This window comes from Pelodiscus sinensis, chromosome 2, assembly GCF_052426305.1.
Source record: "Pelodiscus sinensis isolate ZL-2025 chromosome 2, ASM5242630v1, whole genome shotgun sequence".
Taxonomy (NCBI): Eukaryota; Metazoa; Chordata; order Testudines; family Trionychidae; genus Pelodiscus; species Pelodiscus sinensis.
The window spans coordinates 94,203,273-94,227,987 of NC_143053.1; the positions used below are offsets into that span (position 1 = coordinate 94,203,273).

The 24,715-nt window shown below is 40.3% G+C and overlaps 1 protein-coding gene and 1 long non-coding RNA gene across 3 annotated transcripts in view; one reads left to right on the forward strand and one right to left on the reverse strand.

The window, feature by feature from the left end:
* The window catches only part of CCDC102B (coiled-coil domain containing 102B), a 336,113-nt gene that overhangs the window by 247,225 nt on the left and 64,173 nt on the right, over nt 1-24,715 (forward strand). The window lies entirely within an intron of this gene.
* The window catches only part of LOC142827133 (uncharacterized), a 53,870-nt gene continuing 34,880 nt past the window's right edge, over nt 5,726-24,715 (reverse strand). Inside the window, exon 3 of the long non-coding RNA XR_012901580.2 lies at nt 5,726-5,797. This is a non-coding gene — a long non-coding RNA (uncharacterized LOC142827133). The remainder of the gene's footprint in view (nt 5,798-24,715) is intronic.

Below are 24,715 nucleotides of genomic sequence, written 5' to 3' on the forward strand. Positions count from 1 at the left end.
CAACTCTGACACTAGAATCAATGTCATCATGAATAGATCAGATTACTAATGGGAAGCTGCTAGACAGTTCTTCCAACACTGCATTCTATAGTCCTACTTCTGATGCCACTGAGGTGTACCAAATCAAACTACACCATCTACTCAATAAATTACCTGAAAAAAAACAGGAACAAATTCTCACAGACAAACCTTTAGAGCCCAGACCAGGAATACTCTATTTGCTACTCAAGATGCATAAACCTGGGAACCCTGGATGGCCCATCATATCAGGCATTGGTACTTTTACAACATGACTGTCTAGCTATATTGACTCCCCCCTCAAGCCCTACACTGCCCAAGTCCACAGCTATCTTTGAGACTCCACAGACTTCCCGAGGAAACTACAATTCATTGGTGATTTCCCTCCTCCACACAAAAAACCCACTGTGGATATAGATGCTCTGTACATCAACATTGCACACAATGATGGACTGCAAGCTATCAGGAACTGTATTCCTGATGATGCCATAGAACAACAGGCCACTGAACTTCATGCCTTTGTTCTCACCCACAACCATTTCAGATTTTGGGATGCTATATGCCTTCAAGGAAGAGGAACTGCCATGGTTAGCCTCATGGCCCCAGAATATGCCAATGTTTTTATGGTTGATTCAAAGCAATGCTTTCTCAGCTCCTTTCCCCAAGTGGCCATCCTCTGCTATGTTACATTGATGACATCATCATCTGGATGCACAAGAAGGAGACCCTTGAGGAATTCCACTGGGATTACAACAATTTCCCAGCTTCTCCTACACATCATCAAGGATCAACAACCTATCATAGATGATGATCATTTGCTCTCAGAGACTTTTGGATAACGGGCTAGCCCTCACTTACAGACTGTCCTCCAACCTGAGAAAATACCACCAACTCTACACCCCACTACAGAAACACTAATCCAGGAACTTATCCTGCAACAAACCCCACTGCCAACTCTGTACGCACATCTACCCTAGAGACGTTGTCACACGTCCTAACCACATCAGCTGTACCATCAAAGGCTCGGTTATGTTCACATATACTAATGTACTATATGCCATCATGTGACAACAATGCCCGTGTCATGTATATCGGACAAACTGTACTATCTGCATGCAAAAGAATAAATAAACACAAATCCGATACTAAGAATAGCAACAGATAAAAACTGTGGGGAAGCAATTTACCCTCCTTGGCTACACAGTTGTGGACTTGCATGTTACCATTCTCAGGCCAAAAAGACTTAAAGATTCAAAAGTCTCAAAAACAGACGCACCAAGAAACTGCTGAGCTGGAATTCATATGCAAATTTGATACCTTAAAATAAGGTTTAAACAGACACCTGGAGTGGTTCTCACATTACCATAGATAATTTCCCATTCAGATACTCTCACCTTTGCATCATTGTTGTAGATGAGCCACATCTACTCTATTTTAATTTGCACTGATATCACACTCCCATCCCTTCCTTTTCTGATTTTTTTCCTCTTTAGCAGCTGAGGAAGTAAGTTGTATCTCAAGAAAGGTTATGCCCTAATGTCCTAATAAATGTGTTAATCTTTAAAGTGTCACCAGGCTCCCTGTTGTTTTTGCCAGGGATAAGTTACTCCACTTAGCATATGTAGGAACCTCCAGTGTCCCAAAATAGCTATTCCATGGCTTTAAACGTGCATGTTATTTCAAAATATATTTCAAAATAATGGGCATTCCACAAGGGTTAAGGTATTTGTCAAAATAGTGTTCTATTTCAAAATAACCTCAAAATAAGGAATTTTGAGGTAAGGGTGCTGTATAGATACACTCCAAGATTCATGCAAAAAGGAGGAGGAAAAAGTAGTAATTTCCTTGTAATAAAATGTAAGTCAGTGTGCATTTATATAAATGGGGCTGAGAAACCAACTTACATTTCAGAAAGCAGTAATTTTTTTAACAAATTAAAAGATTTTTCCCTTTTCTGTTGCTGCTGGTGTGCATGGTGTTTGTTGTTAAGTGTTGCAGCTGCAAGACAGCTTGGAGCTATTTGCTCGATCACCCTAAATTAATCCTGAGCCTCTACCTTGTGCCATGATTTACATCTGTACAAAATGAACACAAAACTCTCTGTACTCACACTCATATAAATGACAGTCCAAGGGGCAAAGTACTGGAGAAATAGGCTTACAAGTAATCAATCAGAGAAGCTAGGACGCTAATGTACTTTGGGAAAGGTAGTATTCAGTCATCATATTTCCTCTTGATATATTTTAAAATATGCATTGTCGGATATATTTTGAACCATTTGCATGTGCTGGGTTCAAGATTTCCCCATGTTGCTTCACGTCAATCTTCCATTGGGTGTTTACTGCTTGCTGAAGTGAGTTGGAAACCACAACATTTTCAAATCTTTTTTTCTCTTCTTGTTTTACATTCTCATGGTATATGTCTCATTTGCAGGGCAAGCTACATCTTTGTCCCCTTTCTGGTATCAGACTGTACCCCCATAGGTGGCATTCCTAGTCCCTTTATTCTTGTGGGGTAGACTCTCATACCCTTCCGATCAGTGTTCTCTCTAAACAGCACAGCTTCACAGGTGATTAATCAGCCCTGCCTAGTCAGTCAGGAAGTCCTGTGAAGTTATGTTGCCATGCAGTTAAGAGGGAATACTGCTTGGGATGTCAATACCCAGATTCAAATCTCACTGTGCCAATGGCTTATCAATGTGCAGAGGCAGGAACACAAGTTGAAAAGGGTTTTCTCAACCTGAGGAGAGTGCTTTAACCACTAGTTACAGGATATTTTGATGTGGGGAATCTCTCAATCTCTCCTGTTGAATGTGTTCTACTATCTATTAAATAATAGTGATTGGAACAAAAGAACTGGACTTGGGTCTCCCAAACTCAGGTAAGAGAAAGTTGATATTGTGAGTAAGAGTGACCTTGAGCAGATAATTGGGCATGCGCATATATATATATATATAGTAGCCCAGTGTCTGTAATGCTGAAATGCAGGCTGTTCCCTCTGGGTGGCGCTGTTGCTGAAATTCTGGCTGTTCCCTCTGGGCGGCCCGTGCTGCATGGGGAGTGTGGGGCCCAAACAGCTGCTTGCTCCACTTGCTCCCCCGCAGTGGCCCAACTGAGTGGCGCAGAAGTCAGCCGAGCGCCACGGCGGGAGGGAAAGGGAGGCGGGGCAGTAACGTGTGGCATGACAGCAGCTCCAGGTCCCACCACCCGGCCATGAACATCACCGCCCTGCCCCCCTTCGCCTCCCGCCATGGCTCTCAGCTGACTTCTGCGCTGCTCAGCCAGGCCGCCGCGTAGGAGCAAGTGGCGCAAGCAACCATTTGGGCTCCGCGCTCCCTATGCAGCACGGGGAGTGCGGAGCCCAAACAGCCGAGGATCAGAGAAAGAGAGAGACAGAGAGAGAGGCAGGAGGCAGAGGAGACTGGGAGAGAGAGGTGGGGAGGCAGTAGGAGAAGGGGAGAGAGAGAGAGAGAGAGAGAGAGAGACTGGAGGCTCAGGAGAGAAGACCGACGTGGAGGAAAGACCTGAAATCACATCTTATGACGGGCTAATTGGCTAGTATATATATATAAATGCTGTGAAGTAGTGAGAGAAAGCTATGTACCATATAGGATACAGACCTGCAGTCAGGCTGAAATTGTATAGGATTAAAAAGACTATTAAGAAGGAGATGGCCTGAAAAATGAGAATAGAAGACTCTCTGATGACTTTGCAAGATTACCCAGCCATAACAGCCCGAAGAATAATGTTTGAGTGACTTACAATGGAGCACAGAAAGGAATCCAATTTAACTTTTCATCCCCACCCAGCGATTTTCAAAGGCAAGCAAATAGTGACTTCATATACTGTGGTTAGAAAGAACACCAAGGTAACTATCCTTCTATGCAGATAGAAGGTTACTGTTAACTCATAGTAAATTATCAAGAATGAAAGTGCTCTATATTCATCTCCTGAGAAGGAATTCTGTCAGGTTGCAGAATGATCTCCCTCAGGAAGTGATGCACAATCCATCACTTGAGAACGAGCTTTGGAAGGGTTTAACCATGTCTATAGGGAGCAATGTGCGGTAGGAAACAATCCTGCATTGTCAGAGAGGTCAACATAATAGGTTTATGACATCCTTTCTTAATTCCATGACCATTATTTGGCCATTTTGAAAAACATTTTGTAATGTTTCCAAACTACGGCAGAACTTGGTTCCACTAGGATGCCTCATTTTACAGTGGCAAATGTTTATGGTGCTTTGGTGGATCATCTCCATAAAAACCTGAGTGCTTGCCTTCAAATGCCAGGTCATCTCAATAAACATGACAGTATGTTCTTGATCTATGTAGAACACACTAGACTGCTAAAGATCAAGGAAACAACATTTTGTCATGATAATGTAAACATTGTTATGACACAATAAAATCAACAGCTTTTCTTTTCTTTTCAACACTGTCTTTATTTTATAGCATTACCACAGCTCCTCCAAGCTTTAAGGAGACAATTAGCAATGCATAAAAACACGAGAAAATCCTTCTCCAGTTCAAAGTCCTTTCAGAATTCCATTTCTAAATACTGCTTCAGGGATTTGGCCATACAGTACTGACTTTATAGCAATGTCCCTCTTGTCAGCCACACTTTAGAAACAAGGTTGTATTAACAAAATGACTATGCTGCCACCAGGGTTTCTCTCTTTGAGTTGGTGCTTTTAGAAGCATTTTGAGACTAAATGGGCTCAATAAGAAGATATGGGAGCATCAATACTTTTAGGCAGAAAGGAGTTCCTTTGTGGTGGCCTGGGGGACTCAGCTACTCGAAGAACTGCAGATGTTGAAGAAGCTCAAGCCCAGTAGTCTGCAACCTTTTTGTGCCCAGGATCACTTTCTTTAATTTAAGGGCAACCCAGCATCTACCTGCCCCTTCTCTGAGGCCCCATCCCTTCTCACTCACTCCATACTCCCTCTCTCTCCCACTCACTTTCCCCCACCCTCACTCACTTTCAGTGGGCAGAGGCAAGGGATTGGGGTTCAGAAGAGCTGAGGGCTCTTGGGTGGGGTCTGGGTGCAAGAGGGGGTGAGAGGTGCAAACTCTGGGAGGGAGTTTGGGTCCAAGGGGGTGCTTTGGCCTGGGCAGAATGTTGGAGTGTAGGAAGGGGTACAGGGTGCTGGCTCTGAGGGGGGCAGGTGTGTGGGAGGAGATATGAATACTTGCTCTGAGAGGAGGTTCTGGTCTGGGGCAGGAGGTAGAGGGTGAAGGAGGGAGTATGGAGTGTTGGCTATGGGAGAGGACAGCTCCCCAATCCCGGCCAATGAACACCACCAGTAGAAACAAAAAACAACAAAAAAAAAGAAATGACATTTAAAAAAAAAAAACCCATATGGCTAATTACTCCATTCAGGACATGTAAGGAATTTTAGACTCAAAAATTAAATTTAAGTGTAAGAGAAATAAAAAATTAAAATTAAATGCACAGAGCAGCCAACCCCCTTAAAATAAAACACTTAAAAATAAAATTACAGAGAATATATGTGCAATGCAGGAAGTACAGAGTAGTAACAACAATACAAGTGTGGTTTGGGAGGTGAGCATAAACAAAACTGTGTGTAATCCAGATATTGTGTGTGTGTGTGAGAGAGAGAGAGAGAGAAAGAGAGAGAGAGAGAGAGACTGTGACTGAACTGTTAGAGCAATCTCAGAAACAGTGCCCTACCTCTGGCACTCACCATTCAGAGCAGTCTTCAGACCACAGCTGCTTCCAGTCCTCCTGTCCTGACCCAGGCTGTGTCTCCTATCCCCTGCTTTGCAGAGATGGGCAGGAGGAGAGAGGGAGGGAAGTGAGTGAGTGTCTGTATATACTCATGAACATGAGAGAGAGACTGTGAGAGCTGGCTGCTAAGGGAATCTCAGAAAGAGGGCACTGTCTATTTAAGAAACGGAGACACTCTCACACATTCAGGGAGTGCTCTGAGTCCAAGCTAGTCAGGTTGACCTCCCTCTTCCCTGCTCTGTGGAGATGGGATACAGGAGCAGAGGGACACCCTGACATCAGTTCCCCCCTCTGACTTCCTGCTGTGCACAGCCAGCCGCACAGGAGCAGCTGCAAGAGGGAACAACACGGGGAAAAGGGCTGCTGGCTGTGGAGCTCTGCTTATCCTCAAGCCTGTCTTCCTGCCAGAGATTGTGGTTAACTGGGCGAGTCTCCAGGATGGACCAGTTGATCAGGACTGAGGGGTTGATGACCACTGCTCTAGCCCAACTAACAGCCATCTTATGGCAATAGCTGGTACTGTGAAATAGCTATGCAGTCCATACTGCCATTTATAAAGTGATTTACAAATCTGAGTCATTGTTGGGGTGGTTTAATCCCACCAGCCCCAAATGACCTGCTGTCTGTGTGTCAACAAAGCTTTTAATCTTTGAGGCAGATTATCTGTCAAGCACTGTTCACTCTCATTAAATGAATAGTGCAAGAAAGGATAAAGTAAAAGGAATCATTATTTAACAGCTACTTTTTTCAAAGCATTAATGTTAAATATTTTAGCTACGGTTTTTCCCTTTTTTCCCATATAAAATCTACTCCATATTTGAAAGAGTTTGTCTGGCTGTTTGTTCAAGAACTCCTCCTAAGCAGTAAGAGCTAGGACCACCAAATTTGGTGTCAGGAAAATGGGATGTGCCTGGAATGAGATTACATAGCATAAAACCATACAGAAAAGAGACCAAATCACCAGGCAGGTGAAATGGGCGGGCCTGGGGCACCCCATCTCTCATCCAGGGCTGCCCCAACTCTGAGCCTTCCACCTTCAGGAACCCTTTAAGGAAAGCAGGAGGTGCTGAAGCATCCCCCAGTTCATACGTTGCTCCCAGTTCTCCTTTGTCAGGGAGTGAGGGGAAAGTGAAGTTTTCTGCATTCCTCACTCTGGCTGTAAAGCATTGTGGGCAGGTGAACCTGGACCTTCAGCAGCTAGGGGACATGCATCCCTTCCCCCGGCTAAGCCTATTGTTGGCAGTGGATGTACAGAACTATCTAGAGTACAGAAACATGTTCTGCAGAGTATACTGACTTACATGAATAAATGCATAAGTGTCCTGAAATACATTGTGTCTAGAAATCCCAGGTAATATATGTAAATTTAACAGCACTACATTACTTACTTGACAAATTCCTATCCCTCATCATTTATACTTTAAAATTACATAACTTTTAAATAAAGCACAATTTTCTTGTTAATACCTACCCCAGTGGAAAACCTTTTTATATAGCACTATTACTAATAAAGCTTTCAGAATATTAGTAGACCAGTATCATGCCCATGAACTGAGAGCTTTTGCATGAATTGATATCTGCTTACAATTCATGTATTATGTAAGAATATTTCAGATGCAGCCGTCTGTAAATATAACTTCAATTTAAAAAAAAATTGAAATGTTATTCCCTTACTGTCAACTAGCCTATAATTTTCCCAATGGTCTTTCAGATAAAATTGTGCTGTTGCTGCCATTCAGAAGGTCAGTTAAATATTACTGGGCCTTTAACACTTAGTTGACAGTATAGGAGAAATAATATCGCAATAAAAAATGGTTTAAAATAAATCTGGACAGCATTATCTTTCACTGAAAAGAACACCTTGTTGAATCTATAGGTTTTTTTTTCTTTTTTCCTCAAGGGAAGTCAATTGACCTCCTGTTATAGACAGGGCTCGCCAAGCCACGGCGAGCCCCACTCGCCAGCCACGCGGTTCAGTGCGCTGCGCATGCATAGACCGCGCTGCGGTGCCATGCCGGGCTATAATCTACTTGCCTGTGGTGAGTAGATTACCTAAATTGTCGAGCCCTAGCTACAGATTACAAAAGGGGAATTTTAAAATTCCCCTAAGAGCATATTGAGGCACCCTATCACTTGTTTTCTCAATGTAATTGTTTCCTATGATATTGACAATGCAATAAATACATTGGGAAATCTATATCCAGGTATAGGATTGAAAGACTAGGAGTTATTCATTCTTGCCACAATTAGTAATGATTGAATGAGGATACATAATTTGGTCATTTTTATTTGTAACCATATTGGTTTCCCTTCATGGGCCCACAAAAAAACCAGGATCTGGACTGCACCTAAACATATAAACTGCAATTAAACAGCACTGTAGTCCTGGCCCCACAATCCTGACACAGCTGACATTGGCCTAGCTGAAGGGGTTCAATGGCAGCAAGGACATACCCTCCGAGTAACTTTTCCAGGAGTAATTTTTCCAGACCTGAAGAAGAGCTCTGGCTATCCTGAAAGCACATCTCTTGCATCAACAGAAGTTGGTTCAATGAAAGATATTCCCTCTATCCCATCATGTCTCTCTAGACCAGGAGACTACAACCTATTGCTCTCGAGTCAATTATGGCACAGTATGGAACTAAATATGGCTCTTGCGTCATTCCCAAAATACATGCAACTTTTAAAATTAAAATGAAATATTAATTCAAATTTTAAAAAACACATAATTACTCATGCAGCTTGAATGCATGCATGAATCCTGAATTTGACCAGTTATGATGTAAACTTCAAAGAAATGTGTGAGAAGATGCAGCAGCAGAAGTTCCATTAAATAAAATGTGAGTACAATGTTTCTTCTATGCTATTATTAATCACGTCAGTTATCGATAGTATTAAGTTGTATATTTTCAGTCATGCAAGTAGGCATTCTGATATTGGCTCTTTATTGACCACTTGTTCTGAATTTTGATGCAGTTTGGCTCTTTGGTTTGAAAAGGTTACCGACTTTTGTTGTTGTTTTGGGCTTAGGTCTTTTAATTTCTGTTATTGGCCTTTGATTTTAGAATAATTCTGTTTTGTTTTATGAGCCCTTAAGTGACAACTATCAACCTGGATTGAAGAATTTTAATAAGTTGTCTTTATGCTACAAACGATTTTCTTAGACTTTGAGAATCCTATCTGTGCAGTATACAGTAACTTGGCTGACATATTCCTGCTTGGCTCTTGAAATGTAGACTAAAAAAGGGTGGGCTTTCAATAGCCAAAATGAATCAGTCCTCACCAGTATGTCGCATTGAATTGAGTATAACTAGACATTTGACTAACTGCTCCTTAATGTGAGAAAAGGGTTCAAAACTTGACCCTTACACATTAGGATTTGTGGATGGGCTCATCTGGTAGTCAGGCAAATGGAGTGTTTTAAGATTGATGTGCTTTGTGATGCTACCATCAGAAGTATGCTTCACCTGTCAAGGGGACTCATCAATATCTGGAAGTGTCCATCAATGATAAACATCTTTCTTGGCATTCCAAGTGCGGCCAGCTCTTCCTATTGAAGATGGCATTAGAGAGAGTCTGGACTGCCAAAGTTTCCTATGAAGCTGCTATGAAGTCATTTAAACCCCCTGACTTCTTTTCTAAGTGTTGGCTCAAAAGGATCAACAACCACACCATGATGCCACAAAAAAGTAAGTCAGTAATCTGGTGGGGTTAGAGCATATGCCTACTGTAAGTGCCTTTTGTAAGGAGCTTCATTTTTTAAAGTGATTTGTGCTAACTCATGGGCTTCTGGTTCTAATGTATTGTCCATTTTGAGCATAAAATTCAAATGCAGCAGAGGGGGCTGCCCTGGTTATAGCACCCAATGTAGCATGAATGGTTACTTGTCATATGGACAGGTGACATATGTGTACATTTGGTGCAAGAAGCTCCTGGCCCTCAGAGACCGTGGATGGGCTTTGAAGGCCAGGGTGGCTGAATTGGAGGAGCTAAGGGAGGCAGAGAGGTACATAGACGAGGCTTTCTGGAACACTGTAGAATTGTTCCTCCTCCAGTCAGACAGCCTCTGTGCTCTTAAAGAGAGCAAAAGGCGCAGGGAACGAGAACATTCAACTGGAGCAAAGGGAAATCATCCCATAGTTGGGACCCTCCTTTCAGATGATGTGCTAGCTTCTCGCACTGAGGATGCTTCTCTGGGGGAAGAAACTCCAGTCATGATGGAAAGGCAGGTGTTAGTAATGGGGGATTCAATCATTAGAAATATAGACAGCTGGGTTTGTGGTGGCCGGGAGAACCGTATGGTGACTTGTCTGTCTGGTGCAAAGGCTACAGATCTCTTGAGACATCTAAATAGACTTATGTATAGAGCTGGGGAAAAGCCAATGGTAATGGTACATGTAGGTACCAATGACATAGGGAAGGGTAGGAGCAAGGTTCCCTGTAAGCTGTGAGTCCATGAGGGTGCACAGCCCTTTTCTGAGCCCTGCACAGAGGTTCAGAGCTCCCAGAACTGGCAAGGAGCTCAACTGATCGACTGGGGAAAGAGGGGGACCGTTCCCTCTCAGAGGAGCAGAAGCAGCAGCTGCTGCTGCTGCCTACTGTAAATGGAGAAACTGGCTCCAGCCTCTACTCCAGGGCCGGGCAAAAGACGATCTGTGGACCAAGGGCCAGATCTGGCCGCAAGAGCCTCAACTGGCTTCCTGCCTGCCCCGCTCCCACTCACCACTCCAAAAAGCCAGGGGAAGGGCCACATGTATGTTTGTGAACACTGAGAGTCTAGAGGGAAGGGAGAAAAGCTTCTCATGATCCCTCCATCCCCCAGTAGCTCTCATTGGCTGGTTTCAGCCAATACAGCTGCCTGTTTGCAAGACAGGTAGCAATTGAAGTGTCCCTCATGCCTCTCCCTCCCTCTCCCAGCCCTATGTGTCCCCCTTCTGCCCTCCTACCCCATGTAACCCAAACATTATGCACCCCTGCCCCAGCCACCATACATCTTCCCAAACACTGCATCCCCTCCTACACCTTTTCTCAGGTCACAACCTCCCTCAGACCTTGCACCCCAATTTGCTATCCCTGGTTACAGCCCAAATCCCTGCACCCCTGCCCCAGGTCACAACCCCTTCCCAAGCTTCTCACCTCAGTCTGTTGCCCCAGGTCACAATCCCCTACTTCACCCCAACTCCCTCCTAGATCCCACATCTCAGACCCTTACCCCAAGCTCATTTCTGTACCCAGTCTCCATCCCAGACCCAACACCTCAATCACTTACCAAATTTTTGAATTGCCCCCTATCAAAAATTATTGCCCACCCCTATGTTAATGGCTTAAGGAAAGAAAGAAAAAAGATTCTTTTAATGGATTTTTTTTTAGTGTTGCCGAGATCTAATACTCTGATCTTAATGATTTTTTAAAATTCTGTGTTACTGATTAATACATGGTAAACTGCATTGCACTAAGGCTGAAGCTTTGCTATCTGGTAGAGTTTTAGCTCTTACGAGTCAGAAATAGCAAGTACTACGTATGATGCTAGTTGTTTTGTAGGGTTAAACCTTATGTACAAGATCTTTGAAATATGCATCTTCAGAAGGATGATGTAACATTTACTCCAAGGTCTCAGAGAGGATAGCTATGTTAGTCTGTAACTAAAAAAAACTTAAACAACAATGGTCCTATACCACCTCATACTAACAAAAATATATAAATAGTATCATGAACTTTCGTGGGCACAACCCACTTCTTCAGCCAAGAGTAGTGTTAATTTTCTTTTTATTTGATTTCATATTAAATAATCATAAGCATTTCTCATTGTTAATTATCCCTTGTTTTAATATATTTTCTTCCACACTTATGGACTATTTAAAATGTATATTTATGTCTATGATTTTTGTTTGTATTGGTGGGTACATATCCACACACTACCTCAATATTGGTGTTACACATAAGAACATTCAGCCTGCACAAAAGAAAATTCACCCACCCAAGCATGGAAAATCTTAGAGGGAACAGTGGGTAGGAGAGAGGTTCTGGAGGCCAAATGTAGACTGCTAGGAAAGAGATTGAAATCCAGGATCTCTATGGTAGCATTATCTGAAATCACTTCATTTCTGTTTCTCATATTTTCCTTTCCCAGTTTCTATCTGATTTAGATTCTAAGCTCTTCAGGGAAAGAACTGTCCATGCATTTTTACAGTACTTAGAGCAATGGAACCATAATTTCAGCCATTGCCTCTGGCTGTTTCCATGATAAAAATAACAATAAATAATATCAAATGTCATTCATTCAAGGTATTAAACAAAGTCAAACAAACTACAAATGTCCATTCCACCCTCCTAGCAGTTGGAGAGGACTACTGCAAAGTAAATTCTAACATTAATCAGCCCTGTACCAAATTTAAAATCATAACTTGAGTAAAACTTGAAAATAATTATTAAATAGTCATATGAGTTTTATTCAGATGCCCCAGTGATGATGTATAACAAACTAAATGAAATTAAATAGAAAGATAAATTATGTATAACCTTTTAATCGGACTAATACATTTCTTTAAGTTTATGAATTTATTCACTTTCATTTAGTAGAAACATACTCTTTTCTTTTTCTTCATTGTTGTTTCACTCAATATTTTGTCTCCTTTCCTATTGTAGTCTTTCTAATTATCCCTTCACTTTGCAGAGAGCTAATTTTAGTTAGCTGGGAGACTTAGTTATGTGCATGGAATTGTACTGTGTGCAAACAACCCTGGTATTTTCATCCTAACCTGAGCGGGGAGTTGGGGAGAAGATAAATATCAACTTGATGTAATTGGCTGCTTAGCTCCCATCTTGCACTACATTTTTATCTGAGATTGTAGAAGTCCTCCAAAACCTTCCAGTAAACATAGCTCTAATCTTGCAAAATTGTCTTCATCTCTCTAATAAAGCATATAGTGTCTTACTTTGGACAATTATTTTGAAAATGTATAGCCTGATAAAAGCTGATGCAATAACATCGACTTCAGTGGATCGGATAGCTCATGCTAGGATCGGATAGTCCATTTTTCAATTAATATATTTTAATGTGATTATACTGTCACTAATCTATTGAACTCAATTTGTCAGTGTTTTTGTGTCTCTTTCATTAATAATTAGTAAACGGTATTGCTAGTTGCTAAAGCCTTTTAAAATCAATTGAAAGAATTTCATTGTTTCCTGTAAGCATAGGATTGGACACTTGAGAACCAAAATATTTTCTAGCATTCAGATAGCATTTGTCTGTCTTGGAAAATTCCTCTCTTCATAGCCACCTGGCTGTAGTGTCATACAAAGTGGTCTTCAACATTAACAGTGCTACTGCTTGTAACACTGTACACTAAGATATGCTATCAGGAGAGATTTCCTTTTTGTATCTACTTAAAAGTGTTAGCTTTAAATATAAACTGGTTCAATTTTGAATTGTTATGTTTGCCTTATTTATTTTGAAGTTTTACAGTGAAAAGCCAGTTGCTTATGTCTCTTATGACAAACTGTTTGAAAATGCCAATGTGTCATCCAATGCTATAATACAGTGGTCCCCAACCTTTTGGGGCTACCGGGTGGGTGGGGGTGGGGCCACACATGCACCATGCGCTGGGGGATGACACCGCACATGCTCCAGGCGCCTGGAGCCCGGGGTGCAAGAATGGCTCGGGCCGGCCCTAGTCACTAGGTAGGCACACATAAATGCCGCAGCGGGCGCCATGGCGCCCGCGGACACCAGATTGGGGACCACTGCTATAATACAATTTTATTCTTTGTTTTAAATTTGATATAATTTTGTTAGCAAACCAAAAGGATATTTGTAAAGAATAATTTATCAGCAACATGCTATTGAAATGTGGCTTCTACTTTACTTAAATAAACTTTTTAATTCCAAATTGTGATAGAGATTTAATGTAGCTAAATAAACATATACCATATTGAGAAATAAGAAAAAAATTATATCACAATTATTATAGCCTGAGTTTATAGTTGTAATTGGTGTCATACTAAATAGTGAATTATGTCCTTTACCAGACTATGAGCCTAGCACATTATTTAATCAGTACATTGGGGCCTGACTCTATTGGGGTATTAAGCTTCTAGTGACTCCAGTAAGAATGGATAAGGTTAAATAGTTACAGACTCAGGGTACTTGAGTCTTTTCTATATTTTATGTGTGATATAACCCTGCTAACTTGATTTAAGCAATAAAGAAATAAATCTCTTAGAAGATCAGATTTACTCTTCACCGACCCATTGCAGAGGTCTTCTCTGTTATAGAAAATAGATCATGGATTATATATATCAACAGTTTTGAATATTTTATAGTCCTTTACTATCTCCAATTTACTCTTATTCACAGGGAAGGGCAACAATTGTGGCTAACCATTTTTCTATTCAATAAGGTCAAGCACATCATAAATACATTACTTGTATTCTTTTGAGAGATTGCTTCCTGGTCCCACTGCTCTTGTGACATATCTCAGCAAGGTCAGCCAGTGGGCAGCATATCTCTCCAGGCATTTTATCTCACTTTAGAAAGGACAGTGAGGATAAATCATCCAGAAACCGTTGCATTCCCAATTTCTCATTAAGTCTCCATTCTGCCAGCATACCCAATTTCTCCCTTCTCCATTCTGCCAGCAGGCTTGACAATTTTATAATAACCAATTGTATGTTGGGAGGGTCTGTAAGAAAGAGAAAGTATTATTCTTCCTCTTACCTCACAAGCCATGCAATGCATCTGTGAGCACCCTTTAAAATGCTGCTTCTTCAGAGGCATATTTTTGAATATTAAGATAAATTACTGATAGCATTTGATCTATTAAACACTATTGATATACCTATATTCTTACAAATTCTTATTTTAAAATATGCAAATATAAAAATGGAAAAAAATACATTTATATACATTCAGTGTGAACAGTATTTAAAGGCTCATGTTTTAGCCATATTTATGGCTAAGTTTAGAACAGTGTGCCTTCTTAATGCTTACCTTCTTCATTTATCAGATTCTTGTTTCCCACTCCAAACACCTATGTAGGTAAAGTATGATTGTTATGACTTTGGGTTATATTTCAAAAGTAGCCTATACGTTTTCATGATCAAGCACTTGGGTTTGCATACTGAAATCTGAGATTTAGGGAACACTAATTTAGAGACCAGTTTCAGGGCCCATGTGAAACTGAGCTATCTTTGTGGCTATAACTAGCTCAGTCTTCCCGGAGTATCTTCTATGAAGATCAAAGAAAGTGATGATTGAGATCGAGGGACAGGGGGTAGGAGCAGAATTCCTAACTAGCTCCATTACACATTTCATTTTCAGACCAGGTAAAAATAAACACCTGTTTGTTTCTACAACTTTTTCTACACCACTCAAAAGTGAGTGACACATAGGCACACATCCCTCTATATAGGGGTGGGCAATAATTTTTGATGGGGGGGGCCACTCCAAGATTTTGGAAAGTGGTCAATGGCTGCACTCTTCCATGATATTAATGGAGATGTGGGGTCTGGAATGCAGGTGGTTGCAGAAGAGATCTTGGGGTAAGGGATTGGGGTGCCGGGGGGAGACTGGAGTCTGGGAGAGATTTAGGATGAAGCAGGTGTTGTGACCTAGGGCACAGGGGTTTGGGATGTGAGCTAGAATAGGAAGGGACTGTGATCTGCGGCAGGAGATTGGGATGCCAGATCTGGGAGGAGGTATAAGTTTAAGAGGGGGACAGAGGGTTTGGGTATGTTGTGTGTGGGGGGGAGAGGAGAGGGGATTGGGGCAGGAAAGGACTGGGGTGCCAGAAGCAGGCTGTGGCCAACAGATTTACTTGTCAGCTGCCAAACTAGCCTGCCTGTCTGCAGACTTAAAATGTTTCCCAGCCAGGCTGCCTACCTGGCCATGTGCTTCATGAATAACTGAGCCCAGAAGAGGGGGCATGATTCTTCATAGCTGCCTGTTATTCTAACAAGGAGCTCCATTGGCTGGTTTCCCATAGAATGTGCTGGGGGTAGGACAGCTCCTCAAACTTCCCTCCTCTGCACCACTTTCAAAACAGAAATGGAGCCCTGCAGGCACATTTCAGCACAGCACGTGGGGCTGAAGGGCAATCTGGGGAGGCTGCCTGGGGCTCCCTGCTGCCTTCGGGAGCCTGATCCAGTGGCTTGGTGTGCCGTATTTTGCCCAGACTTGCTTTATATGCACCACAATCCTGTAGACATTTCCCTTATTTTTGTACGCTTACGTTTTACTTGCATGCATAATTTTGGTGACATATTTGATGGGCAAATTTTGTTCTAAAAGTCTTGACTAGGAAAAGTTCAATTTCTTATAAAGGTGTGTTACAGTAGGAGTGTAGTATTTCATTTCCCAGCAGCTCATCTCCATAGGGAAGCAAATTGAAGATATATCACTGCACTTTGGTAGCAGTGCAAGGAAAAATTACAGTCACATTTTGATCCCTCCCAGTCTTAAAATATTTGACAACAGAGTTGGAACTATGACATAGGAAATAGAAGAATGAGTCAGTTTTATACATTCATAGATAAGACCATCTAATCTGACCTCCTGTATAACACAGGTCATAGTTTATATGCACACTCAGGCCTGCCGATGTGCAAGGGGTTAGAACTGTGGCAGTGGCAGCTACTGGGAGCACTGGGCCCTATAAAACAGAGACAGACCACCACCATGTGCTCCGGGCAGTTCTAAGGGCTGGGGGGAGGCCGGTGTGGCACACCCTACCCTGAGCCTCTCACCTTCCGCCTGAGGCCCCACCCCTGCTGGGAGTGTGGAACCAGAACCAATACCCACCCCCCCCACCCCCCACGCCTTGCTCAGGGACCCATGGAGACTGCTGTTGCCTCTGCATGCACTGTTTCCCTTTGCTCATGCAACCAGGCTGGCAGTGCAAGTTACTGATTGATTAAATAACATAAGAGCAGAAAAAATTACTGCATTTAAATAGCACTGCGTGGTTTGTCCTTCAAAGTTCCCTAAATTTAAGACAAGAAGAAAGATCGGAGGAGAATTTTTAATTGGATTTCCTTGAGCTTGAAAATGTAAATTTCTCTCTGGGTGATGGGCATAGGTTCAGGTGTGTAGTGGGGTGGGAGTTTTTATTTGATATTTTCAGAAATCTAGTCACCTGATCCATATTATTCACAGCCATGGCTATATGAATACAGAGTGGCTTGGGCAGTCTAAACACAAAATCCTCAGCAAATATGAATATCCCCCTCCCTCAGTACTGCGTGTGTCTTCTTTTATAACACACTTCTTCCCAGTTTTAATGCTTCAGTTGGCTGAAGTGGAAGCATAAAGGAAATCTCCACAATGTTGCCTGAGTCCTTCATGTCACAAAGGAATTAAAATAAAAATTAGATTTAATCAAGACTCATGAATGAATAATCAGATTGTACATTAAATCTTAATTACTTTTTCTAAAATATAACCAAATAATTCAGAATCATTGTTGCAGTGAGGTAGAACTTACATTAGCATGACTGAGGCCAGTAATTAGAATATTTTATAAAATGCTTTTAACGTGGTCAGCACCTAACTTTTTTGCCCTTTATTATTCCTTCATCTTTTATGTATGAAACGTCTTCACATTTTTTGATAGGAAAGTTGTGTTGAGAAAAAAAAACACTCAGAATTTCTTTACAAGTTTAGATCCCTCTGTCCGATACACGTTTTGTGTAGGCAGATCAGCTATTATGCAGTTTTGTGACTTGATTTTCTTAAGAAAAAACGTACCTAATAGTGAAAGAATGAAAAGGTGCTAGTAGTTTCTGAACATATTCTCACTTCTCTTCCAAGTCTGCAAATATCTATTAGACTTGATCCTGAATGGTAGAGTGGGCTCTACTTCTATTGATTTCAGAGGGAGCTTAGCAACTGCGGGAGGGGTAATCTGTAGGCTTTCTGTCATGGGATGCAAGCAAGGATGTGAAACTACTACTGCTTGTTGTGTAGTAATATCCCTTAGGGACATTGCTTCATTGCATTATAAGTTTCCTATTGAGTTCCTGTTTCAAAAAGTAATACGTGAAACTGCCATGGATCTTTTAGTGTACTTTGGTACGATCTTCATGACAAATTACTGTGCATCAAGCTAGTGTGTTGTAGATTCACATCCTGGCTTGCTGTACACTAAGACTATGTACACATTACCACTTTAAAAAAACTTAAAAAACAATTAACAGATTTGCAACACCTTAAAGACTACACACATGTAGCTGGTATCATCTTAAAGTTTTAGCATAAATTTTAAGCCACCACCTACGCAACATAAATTACAATGTGGACAACACTATATCCTGCTGACAGAGGTACGACTACATACTTGTGGGAGCTGGAGTAATTAAGTCTATGGGAGAGCTCTCTCACATTCGCTTCCAGAATCTGTGCTAGCAGTGCTACAGCAGTACAACTGTGCTACTTTCTGCAGTATAGCCATCATCTAACTCACCATGTAAACAAGCCTGTGACTCAAGAGATAAAAAACTAAGTGAAAAATAAGCTAAATGGGGATGGCGTACGCTTTTTTTCCGGGTATCCTTAATCTGTGACCACGCATGGTACAGACCCTGGCAGGGGGAGGAGGGAAGAGGCTCTACATACTGCCACTCCCATTCCCCTCCAGTAGCAGGAACATCAGTGCACTGATGTGCTTCTATTGGAGTTTTCTCCTGCTTCTTTACTGCTCTGGGTAAGCCAGGTAAGTGCCCACATCCTCTCCCCCTCAAGCTCAGTGCCCTCCCTGGCCCAGTAAATTCTTTCAGCTAGCATATCCTGTTTCCCAGAGTTGCCAGATTAAAGAGGTTCCGATGTATTTTAAAACATTCTGGAATTTTTGTTTCAACATAAAACTTAGGAGTTCAGTGTAGCTCATTTCAGAGAGGTAACCGTGTTAGACTGTTGCAGCAAAAACAACAAGGGGTCGGTAGCATTTTAAAGACTAACAAATTTATTACGATATTAGGGCATAAGTTTGTGTGAGCTATATTATTATAACTAAACATCAGCATGCAGTTCAAGCCACCCTCACATCTGTTTCCTGATAGTTTACAATATGTTTGGTCACTTTTCCATTTTGACCCTTTATCAACAACCTTTACATTTGTTGCATAACACTTTACTATGTGAGTAGCGCAACTGAGCTAAGTGTGGCACTTGCTTATTAAGGAACTGCCCAGCTTGAATAAGATTGAAAAGGAACTGAAATTTACCAACAACATTATATATTTATCTCCTAGAAGAATGAGTGTGTGCTGGTAGAAATAGGCAGTCAAGGTTCATAAATTTTATGTAAAGCCACTTTAGAAGTTATAAAAGGAGATAACCAATGTGGTTCTTGTCTGAGGCCCAGGGCACTTAATGTGAATAATGGTAATGAACTCTAGCCAAGAAGAAATTATTACTATTTTCAGCTAAGATTATTTTCATCACTACAAAGGACTTGTCAAATTATGATTTTTGCAGAAAATAGAGATTTCATCCATTTCAACACTTTTTGAAAACTCTTCTCTTCTATAAACCGAAGTCAATGGGGCTTGTTACGTGAGTAAATGAGTGACAGTGTTAGTAAGCAGTTCATAATCTGGCCATCAAGAAAAGCAATGTTTGTGAATAAGGCTCTAACTTTTACTTTGTTCTGTGTGTTTTAGTTTTATCTGCAAGATAAGCATATTTAGTTTTACTCTTGTTTTATTTGTAATTTTTTTATATTTAAGCATATATTCTGATACCTTTTCTTCCTTGAAATAATCACCCACTACGTGATTGGTGCTATTGAAATAAACAGGAGTACTTGTGGAGTTAGATGTTCCCCTGCATTAATACGAGTATCAAAATCAGTGATTATTAACTAGCTAAATTCTGGGGACCAGAATATGTTATTCATATGTTATTCTGATCAGTGTTTTCTCAACAGGTACATTTCTCTAATTTATTTTAATTAAACTGCTCAACATGAATGAGTGGGTCAGAAACTAGCCCTCACAGATTCACAGCAGAAGTAGGTCTTCAGGAGGGATTCTCTATAGTACTTTATTATACATTCTACATTCTTACACTGTAAAGCATTTCTAAGTATGATGCCTCTCCAACCGGAAAGTCTTAGGAGGCAGTTTTCTGTCTGCTGATTAAAAATTCCATTTTTAATGTTACTTGTAATGCTATTGTCGTCACCTCTGTCAAGTACAATATAGAACCTTGGCCATGCAACTTGCTTACATTGTCAAATGTAAGTACAAATGCATTGATCCAATCAAAGATGATTTTCTTGCCACCCAGCTGATGTACAGTGTTTGTCTGCATTTATTAAAATTTACCACAGGTTGAACCTCTCTAGTCCATCATCCAAGGGATCTGACCAGTACTGAACCAAAGAATTTGCCGGCCCATAGGAGATTAATATTATCTAGCAGCATTACAACATTTCCACTACTTACTGGGCTCTCGGAAGACATTTAGGGGTAAATTGGAGCTAAATAACAGTACGCTGAGAACCAGGACTGGAGTCTGTAAACAAACTTTATGTATGGGGACCATGATAAACGGACATTCATTTGACTAAAATCATGCCACATCATGGATGTTGCTGGACCAGAGAGTGATGGATTGGAGAGATTCAACCTAGATAAATGAAGTTAATAAATGTTCACATACTTGAGAAAACACTGATGAACCAAAATAGGTCCTACTCCAAGTACATAGGTACACATAAATATTATTTACCAACACTATAGGGACATTACTGGTCTAAAATTGCACTCCTTTCTTAGAATTCCTGCTGTCGGAAGTGGGAAACCTTCCAAGAAAGAGGTTCAGAATTATGTCCTATTACTGCTTGAGAAAACAAAATAATGACAACAAATGCAATCAGGTCTTATTTTATGTAACTCATTAATGCAATATGCAGTGTGTTCATTTCTTTCCTCCCTCTCCCCGCCCCTCAAATGTTTAACACTTTTCTTCACCTGTAAAGAAAAAGAATTATTTCTCTCAGCCTTATTAGAGACTATGGTGCATAATTTACTCATTAAAAATATCTGTGGAAAAAAAGATTATCAACGTTTGTATTTTTTAAAAGTCTCAGAGGGTAGCCATGTTAGTCTGTAACTTAAATAAATTTAAAATACAAGTGGTCCTGTAGCACCTTAGAAACTAACAAAAATGTATATAGCATCATGAGCTTTTGTGAGCACAACCCACTTCTTTCAATTTCTGTACCTCTTTGTTCCTCTTGCTCTACTCATCCAAGTGGATTGTGCCCATGAAAGCTCTTGTTCCCATTGTATATCTTGTATCAATACGAATAAAACCAAGAAAGCACCATCTTACCTAGCACTGTTTTTATAGTTACATCAAACTCTTCACCTTAAATCAAATGATCATCAGAGAACTTAGAAAGGACATTTATAGGCAATCAATGATGGAGCAACTCAAAATGTTACAATGGGTTAGTTTTCCTTTTTCTTTTATTGACACAACTCCTTATGGAACTTGCAACAATGTTTATTATGAACATATATAATTTTGAGTGGTATAATCAACTTAATGAACACTTTTTTTCTTTCTCAGCTGCTATAGCAGAAAACACATATTGAAAATACTTCATTTAATAACCGTGTATTTACTTAACTTGTATTCAAAATAGAAGTGAAAAATTTTGCAAATACCCATGCAAATAATTATTTTCTCATGAAGGCTTATACCTTAAGTGTTCTCATAGCCATCTTGAACCTCTAATTTCCCTTTTCCTCTTTGTGTATGTGTATGTGGTTTTTTTTTAAAATTAGCTTTCCAGTTAAGTACAAGAAAATAACATGTGACCAATCACAACTTGAATAATAACAGCAGTAAAAATGTTAGTCACATCGTGAATTGAAAAGACACAAAGAATTCCAGAACATATGCTTATTGAAATACATTCTCATGAAATGTTTATTAAACAGTTTAAAATAAAATAACAAATTTGTAAATACCAGTCTATTTGCAGATAGTTTTGAACAGGAAAAAAAAGATTGTTTTTTTCTAGTTGGCTACATGTTGTTTACCAAGTCTTCTATTGAATAGCACAAAATGCATAAGATCTTTTGCTTATTACTTGGAATTTCTTCAATTATTTCATTTGGAATTCTGTGAGTATTTAATTGTACACCCATATACACGTACCACACTTTTGCAAATATACTTTGGGTCATGCTATCTGAGGGCATTCTGAATTTGTATCTTATCATACATCACCGAGTGGTGGTACATCTACAAATGTACAGTATATATATTTCTCCTTGCAAATACAACTGAAAAATTTCTGTTGAGAAATATCATTTTAATTTTAGACTGTCAACACTCTTCCTCCACAAACTACTCAAACTCTTTAGTGTCAGGTTTACTCTATATCAGTGGTTCTCAGACTGTGGGTCAGGACCCCAAAGTGGAGTGCAATCCCATTTTAATGGGGTCAACAGGGCTGGCTTATATATGCTTCCTGTGGTTCTCCTTGGCTGAAAAAGGTAAACTGGAGCCAATGGGAGTCACAAGACTCCTTGGCTAGGGACTCTTTAGGTAAACAAAGTGAGGCAGGCCTACTAGCTTCTTTCCCATAGTGGGCCCATGGGCCAATTTACGAAACACTTCTTTAGACTAATAATATTGCATTTGTAATCTTGACTTATGTTACTATTCAAATTGCTATTTAATTCCTATTCCATACATTTTAATAAAGTTTTAAACTATACTCTCATACCCCATGGATCCGATGTGTACTCTGCGCAGCCTGATTCTGAATGGAGGTATGAACCTCTTGGGTATTTTAGACATAGTTTGCAGATCCCCTGGGTTACATGGACCACGGTTGAAAACTTCTGGTACAAATCACTTGTTGGGCTATTTCTTTCCCTACTGCTTTACTGGTTCAGTATTTTGAGTCAACATTTCAACTCTTTCTCCACTTAACTTTTTACTAGGGTGTACAAATAATACATTTTAGCTATTTGAGTCTGATTTTATTAATATGACTTGTAAGTGTATGTGATAGAGTGAAAAAATTGTGTTTAAGCCATTGCTTATGGAAATATATAGCAGACCTGAATAGGTTAAATGTTTTGAGCACAAAAAGATCCTTCCACAGTTCTCAAAAACATTTTCATCTGTCTTGGAAATTTTCCCTTTAAGTTATGCTGTTTCCTAGCATCACCTGGAAAATTCCCACCCCCATGAAACTTTGTATTATTTTTATGTTATACTGCTTGGCTTTTATATATTAAAATTGTATTTTTTTCTCTTTTGGTATCTCTTTCTTTCTGACACACCAACCACCAATAACCGTTTTCTCCTATTATACCTCCATTTTTTGTTATGGCCACATCTGCTTTTAGATTGCTATCCCCTGCTAAATTTTCAAAAGTAGGTCTAGACTAGATACTTGCTGATTGTATGATATTTAATTCAAATACCATTTGTCCTCCTAAATATAACTATAGTCTTAGCTACCCTAATAATTCCAAAGGTACTGGAGATATTCTTGGTTACTTAATTTAACTGGGATTTTACTAGTGTGTAGCATCTGGCATGTTATTTAGAATATAATTGGAGCGGTTTTGATTTTGGACATTTTCCCAATTCTAACACTCTTGCAGTGATTGGGCAAAGCTTTGTTTTTTAATCAGCAAAAGGTCAACCCAAACATTTCCTCATTTGGTTGTTAATATTTTGAGCATTGGCAGCAAAATTTCTTTGCTTATTTTTTTCTAAGTATATCAGCCCCTTACGATCTATTGTCTTCATTTTTTTAAATCCAACCAGTCACACTGACGAACATTGGGCCCTACTTAATTATATCCACTTACTAACAGACATAATTAGAGCCCTACCAAATTCATAGAAAAATCTTTCACCATGAAATCTGGTCTTCTGTGTCCTTTCACCCTATACCATGGCATACAGATTGCAGGTGGAAAACTAGCATTTCTCAAATTGGTGGTCTTGACCCAAAAGGGAGTTGCAGGAAGACCACTAAATTATTTTGGAAGGGCCAGAGTATTGCTACCCTTACTTCTGTGCTGTCATCAGAGTTGGGCAGCTGTTGGCCTGGCATCCAACTCTGAAGGCAGTGCCCCATCAGGAGCAATGCACAACTAAGGGTGGTAATACCATAGCATGTCATGATTACTTCTGCTCTGCTGCTTTCAGAGTGGGGCAGCTGTAGAGCGGTGGCTGCTGATTGAGAGCCAAGATCTTCAGGCAGAAGTGAGGGTGGCAATACCTTAATTTTGAGCTGCTTGCTGGTGAAAACTTTGTCTTCAGAGCTGGATTCTTGTCCAGTAACCACTGCTCTCTAACTACCCAGCTCTGAAGACAGTGCTGCTGCAAGCAGCAGTGCAGAAGTAAGAACAGCAGTATCACAACCCTGTATAATTTCCCTGTGATCCCCATACCTTCTTTTGGGGCCAGGAGCCCTACTATAACATGATGAAATTTCAGATTTAAATAGCTGATATCAGGAAACTGACTTTTAAAATCCCATGACTGTGAAATAGACCAAAATGTACCAGGAATTTGGTAGGACCCTAGGTATAATTTTCATGTAGATCCAGAAGCTGATAAGGCTGAAGTCGTTGGACTCCAGCCTTCCTCCAGTGATACTTCAGAACTGTAAGCAATATGATCCATGAATTGAAGCCTGACAGACAAAAAGCCATATTCAGATGGAGTCTCTCAGAAATTAATATGTTCATTTTCCCCTGTTATCGCTATTATTACTCACCGCAGCTGACACAGAGTTATTGTCCTATGTCAAATATATCATTTTAAAAAGAATTGGAAAAGGTGATTAAAACACAGTTTCAGGCCCACCTGACACATGTACAACAAATTTTATTCTAGCTGCCCACTGGGGACTGCCTACAGGTCAGGATTTCTAATAACTTGTTTATTTCCCGCTGCTAG